Here is a 14,760-nt window from a genome sequence, read left to right on the forward strand (position 1 = left end):
AAGAGTTACAACATTATGTTATCAAGAACTTTTCTCCATGGGTGAAAGTTATCATCGTGTTTCTACGCAATTTATCAAAAAATTATCATGCTATTTACACAGAAATAATTGGCTGTATTATCATTTCTATTTGAACAGAAGTTATTGTATGTAAGTCATCGGGTCCATGGTGCGTATATTACCGTGTTATTCACACAAAAGTTATCGGGAGGTATGTTTCCAACAACTTTATTCCCGGTCAAAAACTTATCATGGGGTATGTATTTGAGTTATCAGCTCCGTGATGCGTAAATTATCATATTATTTTCATAGAAGTTACCGCACGCATGCTTTGAAACAATTTTCCCTGAGCCAAATTTACCGCAGTGTTTGTACGTTAGTTATCAAGTCTACAATGCGTACATTACCATGCTATTTTCATAGAAGTTACTATGCTATCAGGTTCGCGGGCTTGACCTTACTTATAGAACACAACAACAAAACAAGTTATAGCCTAGTTATGTATTCTCCACATGGGAAAAACAATGGGACTAGGAGATAAATCGCCAAAGCTCAAAATTGGAAAGAAAAAGAAATGCCTTTTATCGCGTCCTATTGTCATCTCAGGCCCTCGGTCCTTATTTACAAAAACTACATAAAACAGTACCCAATCACAACATAGTGCATGCCTAGATGGTTGTCTCAGCTAGCCCAAAACCTGTGGGTGCGGGGTTTGACTCCCGCTTTGTTCGTTTTTTGCCATATTTATGGATTCATTAGGGCGAGGCATCGAAATTACCGATGGGGATTGCGGTATGTACGATCGTCAATCAAACGGCAGCCAATGCGTTTGGTCATTTTGCAAAAACCATTTGGTGTGCCCATACATTAGTCGTTAAACATAAGTTACCAATGGTATAGTTTTCAATATTTTTTTGCCTTGGTCAAAGTTACCGCGGTGTTTGTATGTAAATTATCGGGTATGCGATTCGTATATTATTGTGCTATTTTCACATAAATTATCGAGGGTATATTTTTCAATAACTTTGTCCCCTCTCTGGTGAAAGTTATCGTGGCGTTTGTACATAAATTATCAGGTATTCAGTTCACATATTATCGTGTTGTTTTCACATAAGTTACCGGAGTATGTGATGATGACATGTACCTAGGATAGGGTCATGGGCCTGACCTAGACGCCCTACCCAAGGACACTGCCCTGAAGTCAAAGGCATTCAAAGCACAAGAAGAGAAAACCGACTGAGTTATCGAGGAGTGCAATTGTAACGCCCCGAGACCGATGTGCCAGGTGTCGTCCAGTTATTCGTTGTTGTTGCCTTGTCATTGCTTGCGTGTCATGCATTGCATATCATGTCCTCATGTGCATTTCATTTGCATACATGTTCGTCTCATGCATCCGAGCTTTTTCCCCGTTGTCCGTTTTGCAATCCGGCGCTTCTATGTCACCCGGTGTCCCTTTCTACCTCTTTTCGTGTGCGGGTATTAAACGTTTTCGGATTGGACCGATACTTGCCAAGCGGCCTTGGTTTACTACCGATAGACTGCCTGTCAAGTTTCGTACCATTTGGACTTCGTTTGATGCTCCAACGGTTAACCGAGGGACCGAAAAGGCCTCGCGTGTGTTGCAGCCCAACACCCTTCCAAAGTGGTCCAAAACCCACCTAAACCTCCTCCATCATCTCGGTCGTTCGATCACGATTGTGTGGCCGAAAACCGCACCTCATTTGGACTCTCTTAGCTCCCTCTACCTATAAATATGTGCTGCCCTCCCGAAAATCACGGATGAAACCCTAACTTCTTCCTCCTCCCGTAGCCGGACATGTCCGTCCCGCCACCGGACGTGTCCGCCGCCGCCGCCATGTCGCCCGGACCAAACAGGGGCCGACACCTCAGCTCCGCCGCCGCCTCCTACCAATCCGCAGCCGCCACGTGTCACACCGCGCCTCCTCTCTCTCCCTCGCGCCGTCGCGGCCCTGCGAGCCCACGGCCGGCCCGCCCGGCCCGACCGCGCCCCGCGCCTGGGCCGTTCCCTCGCCGCCGCCCGAGTGCCTCACGCCGCCGCCCGAGCATCTGCACGCCGCTCCGCCGTCCTTCGACGCGCGCCGCCCGGTCGCCTCATCGCCGCTCCGCCGCGGAGCAGCAGCTCCGGCCACCGCCACCGCGGCTCCGCCCGCCGGACCACCGCCTCACCGTCGCAAGCACCGGCGCCGGCGACCTCCTCCGCGCCCGCCGCCGCAGTCCGGCCTCAACTCCGGCGCTGACTCCGGCCGGCCGTCCACCGCATCGGCCTCCCCGCGCCTCCCCATGCCGCTCCTGCCTCAACTCCGGCGAAGGCCCGGCCCCACCTCGATCTGCGTGCGCCCAGATCAAAACCCTAGATCTGTTTCTCGGACGTATAATTTCGGCTAAGTCCCCGAGATTTCCAGATTCAAATGCCCATGTTCATCATGTCACAACTTTGCATTTGTTGATCCGTTTTGGGCGTGTAGCATATCAAAATGTTCGTCTCAGAGAGTACATCATTTCATCTCATTGCAGCATTTTCATTTGAGCTCATCTTGATGCCCTAAATGCTGTTGGAAGAGTGCTATTTGAGTTAATTGTCAGATCTGCTGCACCAAATAGCTATTTGTCATTTTTGCCTTGATTAGTGTGTGCATGTTATGCCCCTGAGCTCTACATGTGTTCTGTTATATGCTTTGTCATCTTTACAGAGGTGCCATCCATGTATTTTTGTGACATGTGTGGTGACTAGCACAAACTTGCAAAGTAGTGCATTCGCTAATGCTGATTTCAGGGACTTAGGATTTCTCTATGTCCTTGATCTATTCTTATCAATATGCCATATATTCATATTGTTTCCTAGTGATCCGTGCCTCTTTTGAGGATGATCAGTAAGGATGTTTTGTTAATATTGTGGTGCTCTATCCATCCATGTATTTGTTTGCAATTATGGAGCACCCTAACTTGAGTCAATCGATCTCTACTTTTGCTATTTCGTAATTCCTGGCAGATTATCTACTTGTTAGCGATTTTGCCGAGGATGTTGTAGTTGATCCGTGCATGCTATGTTGTTGTTCTTTCCATGTCTAGCTTATATAATATGTATTCTTGATGGGTGTATGCTTAGTTTGTCATGCCTTGCTCTGTAGGGAGTGCATCGAGCTCGTAAACATGCCTACTCGTTAACAGATTTGCACGTTCCAGTTTTTCTCTAAGTCTGTAACCTGTTTATGTTTTTGCCATGTTCACATGCTTGCAATTGTATTTTCTGATCCCTTTTGGCTCAAGGTCACTAAGGGACTTTTGTTAAGCTCTTTGAGTAGCTCCATGCCATGCCTTACCTTGCCATGTTAAGCTCCTATAGCATATAGTTTTCATGCTCCAAAGTGTGCTACCTGATCTGAAATTCCAGACAAGTGTTAATTTCACTAAGTCTGAAATCTGTTTACCAATTGCACTTTTGCCATACTTGTTTGAACCTGTTAATAGATGAATTGGCCGTAGCTCAGTGTTCATCTTTTGTCAAGCATTATGAGTGGATCCCTACCATGTATTTTGTTGTCATGTTTGAGTGCTGTAGCATATTTATCTTGATGCATTTAGATGGCTACTTGCTGTTTATCGCAGACCGATGCCATATTTGTTTTGCTTGCCATTTCCAAACCGTGCATCCGATTCCGGCGATCTTTATATCGATTTCAATAGAAATCACCTCACATTTCCAGTGGCACTCTTGGATTTACAAGTTGAGGCCAGGTTCAATCATTCCTTGTCAAATCATGCATATGCATCGCATACTGCATCCCGCATATCATACCATGTTCATGTGTTGGTTGTTTACTATGTTGTTTGCTCCTTTCCGGTGTTGCTTCTTCTCGGTAATCCGGTAACGTTGTGTTTGTGAGGATCCGTTGGCTACGTTCGTTTGTCTTCTTCATGGACTCGTTCTTCTTCCTTGTGGGATCTCAGGCAAGATGACCATACCCTCGAAATCACTTCTATCTTTGCTTGCTAGATGCTCGCTCTTTTGCTATGCCTATGCTGCGATACCTACCACTTGCTTATCATGCCTCCCATATTGTGAACCCAGCCTCTAACCCACCTTGTCCTAGAAAACCGTTGTTTGGCTATGTTACCGCTTTGCTCAGCCCCTCTTATAGCGTTGTTAGTTGCAGGTGAAGTTTGGAGCTTGTTCCATGTTTGGAACATGGTTATTTTGTTGGGATATCACGATATCTCTTATTTAATTAATGCATCTATATACTTGGTAAAGGGTGGAAGGCTCGGCCTTATGCCTGGTGTTTTGTTCCACTCTTGCCGCCCTAGTTTTCGTCATATCGTTGTTATGTTCTCGGATTTTGCGTTCCTTACGTGGTTGGGCTATAATGGGAACCCCTTGACAGTTCGCCTTGAATAAAACTCCTCCAGCAATGCCCAACCTTGGTTTTACCATTTGCCACCTAGCCTTTTCTTTCCCTTGGGTTCTGCAGACTCAAGGGTCATCATTATTTTAACCCCCCAGGCCAGTGCTCCTCTGAGTGTTTGTAACGCCCTCAATGCGGCTATATCTCCCACGTGTCGAAGCACGACTTAGAGGCATAACCGCATTGAAAGCAATGTCGCAAGAGAGGTAATCTTCACACAACCCATGTAATGCATAAGGGAAAAAGATACACAGTTGGCTTACAATCGCCACTTCACACAATTACATGAACAAAGCATTACATCATCCAAATACACTCAAGGTCTGACTACGGAACCAAAATAAAAGAAGAACCCCAAATGCGACAAGGTCCCCGATCGACCCCAACTGGGCTCCACTACTGATCAACTAGAATGAAGCAAGACAAAGGACAAGATCTTCAACTAGCTCCTCCTTGAGCTTGGTTGTGTCATCTGCACGGACTCAACAGCACCTGCAAACTGGTTTTGGAAGTATCTGTGAGCCATAGGGACTCAGCAATCTCGCACCCTCGCGATCAAGACTATTTAAGCTTATGGGTAAGGTAAAGGTATGAGGTGGAGCTGCAGCAAGCGACTAGCATATATGGTGGCTAACATACGCAAATGAGAGCGAGAAGATAAGGCAAAGCACGGTCAATGAAACTATGATCAAGAAGTGATCCTAAACAACCTACGTCAAACATAACTCCAACACTGTGTTCACTTCCCGGACTCCGCCGGAAAGAGACCATCACGGTTACACACGCGGTTGATTCATTTTAATTAAGTTAAGGTTCAAGTTATCTACAACCGTACATTAACAAATTCCCATCTGCCCATAACCGCGGGCACGGCTTTTGAAAGTTCAAATCCCTGCAGGGGTGTCCCAACTTAGCCCATCACAAGATCTCACGGTCAACGAAGGAATAGACCTCCTCCCGAGACGTTCCGATCAGACTCGATATCCCGGTACAACAAGACATTTCGACAGGGTAAAACTAAACCAGCAACACCGCCCGAATGTGCCGACAAATCCTGATAGGAGCTGCACATATCTCTTTCTCAGGGCACACTCAGATGAGCGCTCCATACAACTAAAACCAAACCTCGAGTTTCCCTGAGGGGGCGCTGCATAGGACTCTAGTTTGGACCAACACTCAGAGGAGCACTGGCCCGGGGGGGGTAAAATAATGATGACCCTCAGGAGCGCGACTCCCAAGGGAAAAGAAAAGGCTAGGTGGCAAATGGTAAAACCAATGTTGGGCATTGCTGGAAGAGCCTTACTTAAGGCGAACTGTCAAGGGGTTCCCATAATAGCCCAACCGCATAAGGAACGCAAAATCCGGGAACATAACACCGCTATGACGGAAACTAGGGCGGCAAGAGTCGAACAAAACACCAGGCATAAGGCCGAGCCTTCCACCCTTTACCAAGTATATAGATGCATTAATTAAATAAGATATATTGTGATATCCCAACAAGTAAACATGTTCCAACAAGGAACAACATCTCCGTGTTCCAACAAGGAACAAACTTCAATCTTCACCTGCAACTAACAACGCTATGAGAGGGGCTGAGCAAAGCGGTAACATAGCCTATCAACGGTTTGCTAGGACAAGGTGGGTTAGAGGCTTGGTTCAACAATATAGGAGGCATGATAAGCAAGTGGTAGGTATCGCAGCATAGGCATAGCAAAAGAGTGAGCAACTAAGCAAGCAAAGATAGAAGTGATTTCGAGGGTATGATCATCTTGCCTGAAATCCCGAAAGGAAGAAGAACGGGTCCATGAAGAAGAAAAATGGACGCAGTCGAATGAATCCTCACAACACGACGTTACCGGAAACAACCCGAAGAAGCAACACCGGAAAGAAGCAAACAACATAGTAAACAACCAACACAATAAACATGACATGATGCACAACCAAGTATGATGCATGTCCGGTTTAATGAAGCATGGCATGGCAAAATGCACAAACAATCCTACAAATTAAGTGGAGCTCAACATGCAACTCCTTTGCATATTGACGAAGCACCACATGACTTATTTAGTTCTCTCTCGTTAGGTACTCAACAATATTAAATGTTGTTTAAGCATGGCAAGTGGTGAAGCATAACAAAACTATATCATCTAAACAATTTAAATGGGGTCGGACATAACAAATAACAAATCCGGTAAATCCCCATATGCCTTAGTAATTTAATGCAACAACGATTTAAACATTTTAATTGTTGTTATCATGATGCAGATGACATGAACAAGTTTATGCAATTTTTATTAAAACTTGACAAGAGCATTATTATGAAGCATTTGACATCGTGGTGGAAAGGAAAAGGGTGCCACGACGACGAATCCGAAAATGATGCCACGACAACATATCGGTTATCCGGTAGCCCACGGGGATACCGGTGCAAAAGGAAGTGACGGGAGCGTGTCATGCAAGGATGGTGGGGTGCTCCCGATTACGGGGTTCCCACATGTCGGTGGCAAGGCAAAAGAGGGGCAACGTGCACCGAACAACTCCGACACGGAGTAAACACGAGCATTTCATACAACACGCAACATTCGTTCACGGGCGTCGTCTCGGGGTTATACCTTCGAAGCGTGTGTTGTCGGAACGGACCAAGTTCGATGCGGTGTAGGGGAAGTAGACGTTCTCGTCACGTTCGTAGTGGTAGTAGTTGTCCTCATGCCGTAGTGGAAGTAGTGGTTCGCGTCGAAGGTAGTGGTACTTGGCAAAATGCATGTCGACGGCAGTTGTTCTCGTATCGTCGTGGAACTTGGCGCTTGCGGTATTGATAGCTCGAAGGGGTACTTGGCGTGTCCGAGGTCTCCGGCCGTAGTGGTACTTGATGAAACGGGTAGTCGAACTTAACGAAAAACGGGTCTCCTCGGGGACTTGATGCATCCGAATTCTTCGGGTATGTAGTAGTACTTGGCGTTCGGAGTCCGGGTCTTGCGGGTGGTGTACTTGGTGCTTGCGGTTCCGATCCGGGGGTGCATGCGTCCATGGTAACACTGCATGGCGCAAAGAGGCGACGACTTGGGCGGCTCTGGACAAGGACTCGGGCAGCTTGTGTATGAGATCGATGGGGCTTGGCTGCTGCTCGTCTCCTTCAACAAGTGACAGAACAAAGGCGCAGCGGCACTGAACAGCGAAGCACCAGCTACAGCGAGGCAGCGGTGCCGTGGTGAGGTCGCAGGCGAGAACGACGACAAACTTGGCACGCTGGAGGTGGAGGGGAACACGACGAGGCGGACGACAGCGGCAAGCTCGCTGGCACGGCTGGTGGCGGAGCCCGCTGGGCGACGGAGGCGCGGCGCTGGCAAAGGAGGCCACGGTTGAGGAACGGGTCTCCGGCGACGAGGCGCAGCAGCGGCAGCGGCCATGGAGGACGGCGGCGTTGAGGCGGGAATGGCCGCTCGGCTCCGCAAGCTCCTGGCGGAAGAGGAGAAGCTGCAGGGGCGGAGTTTGGCGGCGTCTCCTTGACGCGTGCGGGGCTGGAAGGAGCGGAGCGGGGACGGCAGGGCATGGTGCCTCGCTCCTCTCTTTGGCGAAGCAGGGAAGGAGGAGATCGAGGGAGAGGATGCTGCGAGCGAGGGAGAGGGAGGCGCAGGTGGGAACGACCGAACGAGGAGGGGGTCGGCCAGGAGATGGAGATCGGGCCTCTCCTGGCGGCGCTGGTGGGAAGACGAGGGAAAGGAGTGGGGAGCGAGAGGCTGGGCCTAGGTTTAGGAGAAGTGGCCTTGGAAGCCGGCCTGGGTGCGGGATGGGCCGGCGCTGGCTGAGCTAATGGGCCGGCCGGGTGGCCGAGGCCCAGGTAGCTGATGCCGCTGCTTTTCTATTTCTTCAGACAGAAATACAAAAAGGAAAAAGCAGGGGGAAAAGGAGAGGAGCTACAGAAATATAAAAATATATTCATGATCCTGAAAATGTGCTCTATTTAACAAAATTGGTTTGGAGATTTTAAAGGAAGAAAAAATAATTCAAGTTTGAATTAAACTCAAACTTGAACCATTTTAAACCCTAACCAAAACAATTTCAAAAGAGATGAAATTTCACAGAGAGGTTGAGGGCATGGTCTAGAATTTATAGGAAAAGACTGAACATAAATAGAGAAGGGGAAAGTGGCACTTGCAAAAGAAAGGAACTAGAAGGAAAAGAGAAGGAGATGATGCATGGGACAAAGGCATTGGGATATTTTGCAAGTGTGTTTGCGGTAATTCCAAACGAGTGGAATATTTTTATTTAGCTCCCTAATATTGGGAGGATATGTTATAAAGAGAATCACCATGTGAATTCCCTCGATTTAAATGGACCGAAGATCCATGCAATTTATTTAGGTGAGTTACAAAAGATTTATGAGATGATGGCATGATGACATGATGCAATGCACATGATGCACCAAACCAAACAAAACACACGACGAAACCTGGAAACCACGGAAGGCATCTGAAGCTCCGGTCTTGGGGCGTCACAACACTCCACCACTATGAGAGGATCTCGTCCCAAGATCTTGAATGGCACCGGAGGGAAAAACGGAAGAGAAAGAGAAGAGGTAACACTAAGTTGCTTCTTTGACAAACGAGTGAAACCAAATAACCTTGAGAGGTTGAACAAATTCAAGAAAAGAATACAACGAAGGTGAACAAAGTTGAAAACACTCCGTTAACAAGGTGGGACAAAGAACATTGCGAAAAACCTTGAGGTTGAAGGGCAAGATATATATTGAAAGCACTCCGGTTAAGAAGTTATGCAAGACTTGATACGGTGAAAAGAACTTGAGCAGAGGACACGACACTCCGGTTAAATGGATCGGCATGGAAAGAAACATGATCTTTGACAAAACGAGATGATGGGTTGAAAAGATGAACATCACAATGCCTACAGAACAAAAGTAAGAATGGAATGGAGTGAACGAAGGGAAACAAGGTCTCGAGGTAGCATGCTTACAACAAAAGCTAGAATGGAGTTGTTGGAAAACCAACAACGAAAAGAATAAGCTTGATATGGTCTTATGGAATACATCTCAAATTATGAGGTGACAACCTGCCACTCACGGGAAAAGAATTGTATTGATATAGACAAGGAGACGAGAAAATATTTCACCGGGAGGGTAAAAGAAGAACTTGGGTCATTTATAAGCACCATAAATAGCAGCAATCCTTAGAGAAAGCTTTAGGTGAAACATGACACCAGATAACTCCAACGAAGAGGTTGGTGGATTTGAAATACCTCATTCTTAACAACATGTGAATCATGAAACATGAACTCAAATTATCAAGAATGACATAATACCAGCTCCAATGATACGGTTGAAAGAATTGCACTCCGGATAGCAAGATGAAGAAAACTTGAGCTCCTCAGAAAAGAATCTTGATGAATACTTCAAGAAGGAATATAAATCCTTGATGAACCCTCATGTAGAACCTTCATGAGAACTCCGGTAAACAAAAGGTAACGAAAAGAAAGAGAAGTTGAGAACACAAGGTAAAACCTTGTAATGATTTAGATGAATCTCCGTGGTGAAATAATTGAGAGAACTTGGAACTCCGGGAAAAGAAATATGAACAAAAGAAATCAAGAATTTGATGAGCCTCCGGAATAGGGAATTGAGTTCAGTCGATGCAACAAGAATAAGAATTACATTATGCCTATCCTTCACCAATTAAATTGATGACAAAAAATGGATTTGGCATACTACTCATTCTCGTATCAAGGATTAAAAGAGATATAACATAAACTTAATGGACCACCGGTAGGATTGAAACAACGAATGAATTGATATGATGAAGAAGGAAGAGAACACTTGAGCGAACCACCGAAAGAATTGAAAATGATCGAAGTAGGGGTGCATCACCGGTAAGAATTAGCAAATGAACGAAGGTGCTTGAGACAAACTAGATACATGAGAACGAAGAGATCAAGAACTGATTAGAGGATATTTGATTGATGCGCCGGCAAGATAGGAGAATGATAACTGGCAGCTGAGAATGAATAAACCTGAGTTGATGGACTCCGGATAACAAACTGAGAAGACTCTTGAATTACTCCGGATAGGTGAAAAGAATTCTCACGATCAAAACAATTACGAGAGGATGGCAACAAGCTAGAATCACGAATCTTGAAGAGAATGGAGCGAGATTAAAGAGAAACTCTTCTTCGGTCTTCAAAATGACGGGAAACATCACCAAGAATTATTTAGACACTCCGGAAGAATCAAAACGAAGAGATTGAGCCAACGATGAAAAGAATTGTGAAAGATCTAGGAGAAATACATATGACTGATGATGAATCATTCTTACGTCAAACTTTGACAAGAACATTGAGGATAGCTTCGGGAAAATAAGAGTCAGGTAAGATCCTGGGAACAGACCTGTGGGTTAGGGCCCACTCAAAAGAAACAACGTTGAAATGATTTAAAAGAGAGGTTGCATCGGTTGAATTAAATGACTTGAATGAGATAACATCCTCGAAAGATCTTGAAAGAATCTTGAATGACAAGACGAACCTTTTGAGAAAATTTGAGCACTCCGGGACAATTGAATAGCGAGAGGTGAAAGATTGAGAATTGCACCAGCATGAGAAAGCATTGAAAACGAGGAAAGGGATATGATCAACACCAAAAGCTTGACTTGAAACCACCGGAGAAGATAAAAGAAATGAAGAATGATGAACTAGAAACTCCGTTAGTAACTTCATGAGAATCACCGGATAAGAACATGAAGGAAATAGAACGGAGGGACCTCCATAATAAAATGGACATTTGATAAAGAAATCCGAGTCCTCGAAGAAAAAGGGTGGGTGGGTGGGAAAAACAAAGGCAACTTGGAGACGGATGAAACAAACACCGTTGAGAAGAACTGATCATTGATCTTGTGGAAGTTCAAATGATCGTATCCACTTGAAGAGAAGCACACCGGTTAAAAAGGATTGACATGACAATCTTGATTATCAAGAAGGATTAGTATTCACATAGAAATATGAGAAGATCGTTTAGGAAAGGTATGGAATCAACTCTTGACTTCGAAGCAACTCGAATACCACAACTCAAAACAAAACGAAGGATTGGCTTGCAGAATAAGCCGGAACAAACATATGATAGAGATTTCGTCCGAAGTTTTCGTGGTGGGGCCTACACGGTCTCGATCGTACAACACCATCATGTACAAGGCAGTGCACATGACATACGAAGCGTCCCCGAGTCGGCATAGCCAAGGACTCTTTAAGACACAACGAGACCACTGTAAAACCGACCGTGAATAGGCGGACCACTAGACGTCGAACCCCAATTTCATATCATACATCTTTCGGAAAGATATCCTAAGAGCTACTTGAATTCCCACTTATGGAACTCCCGAACCTTTCCGGTTATGCAATCAGGTGTTGGGGATACAGGGGAAGCATAATATCTCACCCAAACTAACAAATCCTACATCCAGCTGTATCCATCCTTCAACACATAACCAAGAAACCTTCGGAAATCATCTACCTCAACCTTCGAAAAGAATCCGTTATACAAGTTATGGCGATACTCCCGAACTCCCGCCCCAGTACTGGGTGGCATCGAGGTTATCTCACCAACGAACTGTATAAAAGAGATTTTCGATGTCGGCGTACTAGACTCAGGTATTCCCAGAACTGCAACGATAAAATTATGACGACAACACCTCAGAGCTCAACTCCCCGGGACACTTCCACTAAACCCCTGACAGGAGGCACCAAGACAATGTTCTCATCATAAAACCATCGGAACGATTCCAAGATACCCGCGTGATCCTAAAAAAATTTTAGTGAAATTTGAGAAGAGAAGAGTCAAAACTCTATGTCAGGATGCCTTACCAGAGCGATGAGGAGACTGGGAAGTAAAAAGAATTCCTAAACTCTCCGATATATAATTCCTAAAGACTCAAAACATTTTTCTAGACACAACTCGGCCGCTAAAAACGATCAAGCAATGGGGCTCCTAAGGTCGGGGAAGGCTCTGATTACCAACTTGTAACGCCCTCGATGCGGCTATATCTCCCACGTGTCGAAGCACGACTTAGAGGCATAACCGCATTGAAAGCAATGTCGCAAGAGAGGTAATCTTCACACAACCCATGTAATGCATAAGGGAAAAAGATACATAGTTGGCTTACAATCGCCACTTCACACAATTACATGAACAAAGCATTACATCATCCAAGTACACTCAAGGTCCGACTACGGAACCAAAATAAAAGAAGAACCCCAAATGCGACAAGGTCCCCGATCGACCCCAACTGGGCTCCACTACTGATCAACTAGAACGAAGCAAGACAAAGGACAAGATCTTCAACTAGCTCCTCCTTGAGCTTGGTTGCGTCATCTGCACGGACTCAACGGCACCTGCAAACTGGTTTTGGAAGTATCTGTGAGCCACAGGGACTCAGCAATCTCGCACCCTCGCGATCAAGACTATTTAAGCTTATGGGTAAGGTAAAGGTATGAGGTGGAGCTGCAGCAAGCGACTAGCATATATGGTGGCTAACATACGCAAATGAGAGCGAGAAGATAAGGCAAAGCACGGTCGATGAAACTATGATCAAGAAGTGATCCTAAACAACCTACGTCAAACATAACTCCAACACCGTGTTCACTTCCCGGACTCCGCCGGAAAGAGACCATCACGGTTACACACGCGTTTGATTCATTTTAATTAAGTTAAGGTTCAAGTTATCTACAACCGGACATTAACAAATTCCCATCTGCCCATAACCGCGGGCACGGCTTTCGAAAGTTCAAATCCCTGCAGGGGTGTCCCAACTTAGCCCATCACAAGCTCTCACGGTCAACAAAGGAATAGACCTCCTCCCGAGACGTTTCGATCAGACTCGGTATCCCGGTACAACAAGACATTTCGACAGGGTAAAACTAAACCAGCAACACCGCCCGAATGTGCCGACAAATCCCGATAGGAGCTGCACATATCTCTTTCTCAGGCACACTCAGATGAGCGCTCCATACAAGTAAAACCAAACCTCGAGTTTCCCCGAGGGGGCGCTGCACAGGACTCTAGTTTGGACCAACACTCAGAGGAGCACTGGCCCGGGGGGGTAAAATAATGATGACCCTCAGGAGCGCGACTCCCAAGGGAAAAGAAAAGGCTAGGTGGCAAATGGTAAAACCAATGTTGGGCATTGCTGGAAGAGCTTTACTTAAGGCGAACTGTCAAGGGGTTCCCATAATAGCCCAACCGCGTAAGGACGCAAAATCCGGGAACATAACACCGATATGACGGAAACTAGGGCGGCAAGAGTGGAACAAAACACCAGGCATAAGGCCGAGCCTTCCACCCTTTACCAAGTATATAGATGCATTAATTAAATAAGATATATTGTGATATCCCAACAAGTAAACATGTTCCAACAAGGAACAACATCTCCGTGTTCCAACAAGGAACAAACTTCAATCTTCACCTGCAACTAACAACGCTATGAGAGGGGCTGAGCAAAGCGGTAACATAGCCAATCAACGCTTTGCTAGGACAAGGTGGGTTAGAGGCTTGGTTCAACAATATAGGAGGCATGATAAGCAAGTGGTAGGTATCACAGCATAGGCATAGCAAAAGAGCGGGCAACTAAGCAAGCAAAGATAGAAGTGATTTCGAGGGTATGACCATCTTGCCTGAAATCCCGCAAGGAAGAAGAACGGGTCCATGAAGAAGACAAACGGACGCAGTCGAACGAACCCTCACAACACGACGTTACCGGAAACAACCCGAAGAAGCAACACCGGAAAGAAGCAAACAACATAGTAAACAACCACCACAATAAACATGACATGATGCACAACCAAGTATGATGCATGTCCGGTTTAATGAAGCATGGCATGGAAAAATGCACAAACAATCCTACAAATTAAGTGGAGCTCAACATGCAACTCCGTTGCATATTGACGAAACACCACATGACTTATTTAGTTCTCTCTCATTAGGTACTCAACAATATTAAATGTTGTTTAAGCATGGCAAGTGGTGAAGCATAACAAACTATATCATCTAAACAATTTAAATGGGGCCAGACATAACAAATAACAAATCAGGTAAATCCCCATATGCCTTAGTAATTTAATGCAACAACAATTTAAACATTTTAATTGTTGTTATCATGATGCAGATGACATGAACAAGTTTATGCAATTTTTATTAAAACTTGACAAGAGCATTATTATGAAGCATTTGACATCGTGGTGGAAAGGAAAAGGGTGCCACGACGACGAATCCGAAAATGATGCCATGATAACATATCGGTTATCCGGTAGCCCACGGGGATACCGGTGCAAAAGGAAGTGACGG

The sequence above is a fragment of the Triticum urartu genome, chromosome 4A (genome assembly GCF_056163025.1).
Source record: "Triticum urartu cultivar PI428250 chromosome 4A, HENAU_Tu73, whole genome shotgun sequence".
NCBI lineage: Eukaryota > Viridiplantae > Streptophyta > Magnoliopsida > Poales > Poaceae > Triticum > Triticum urartu.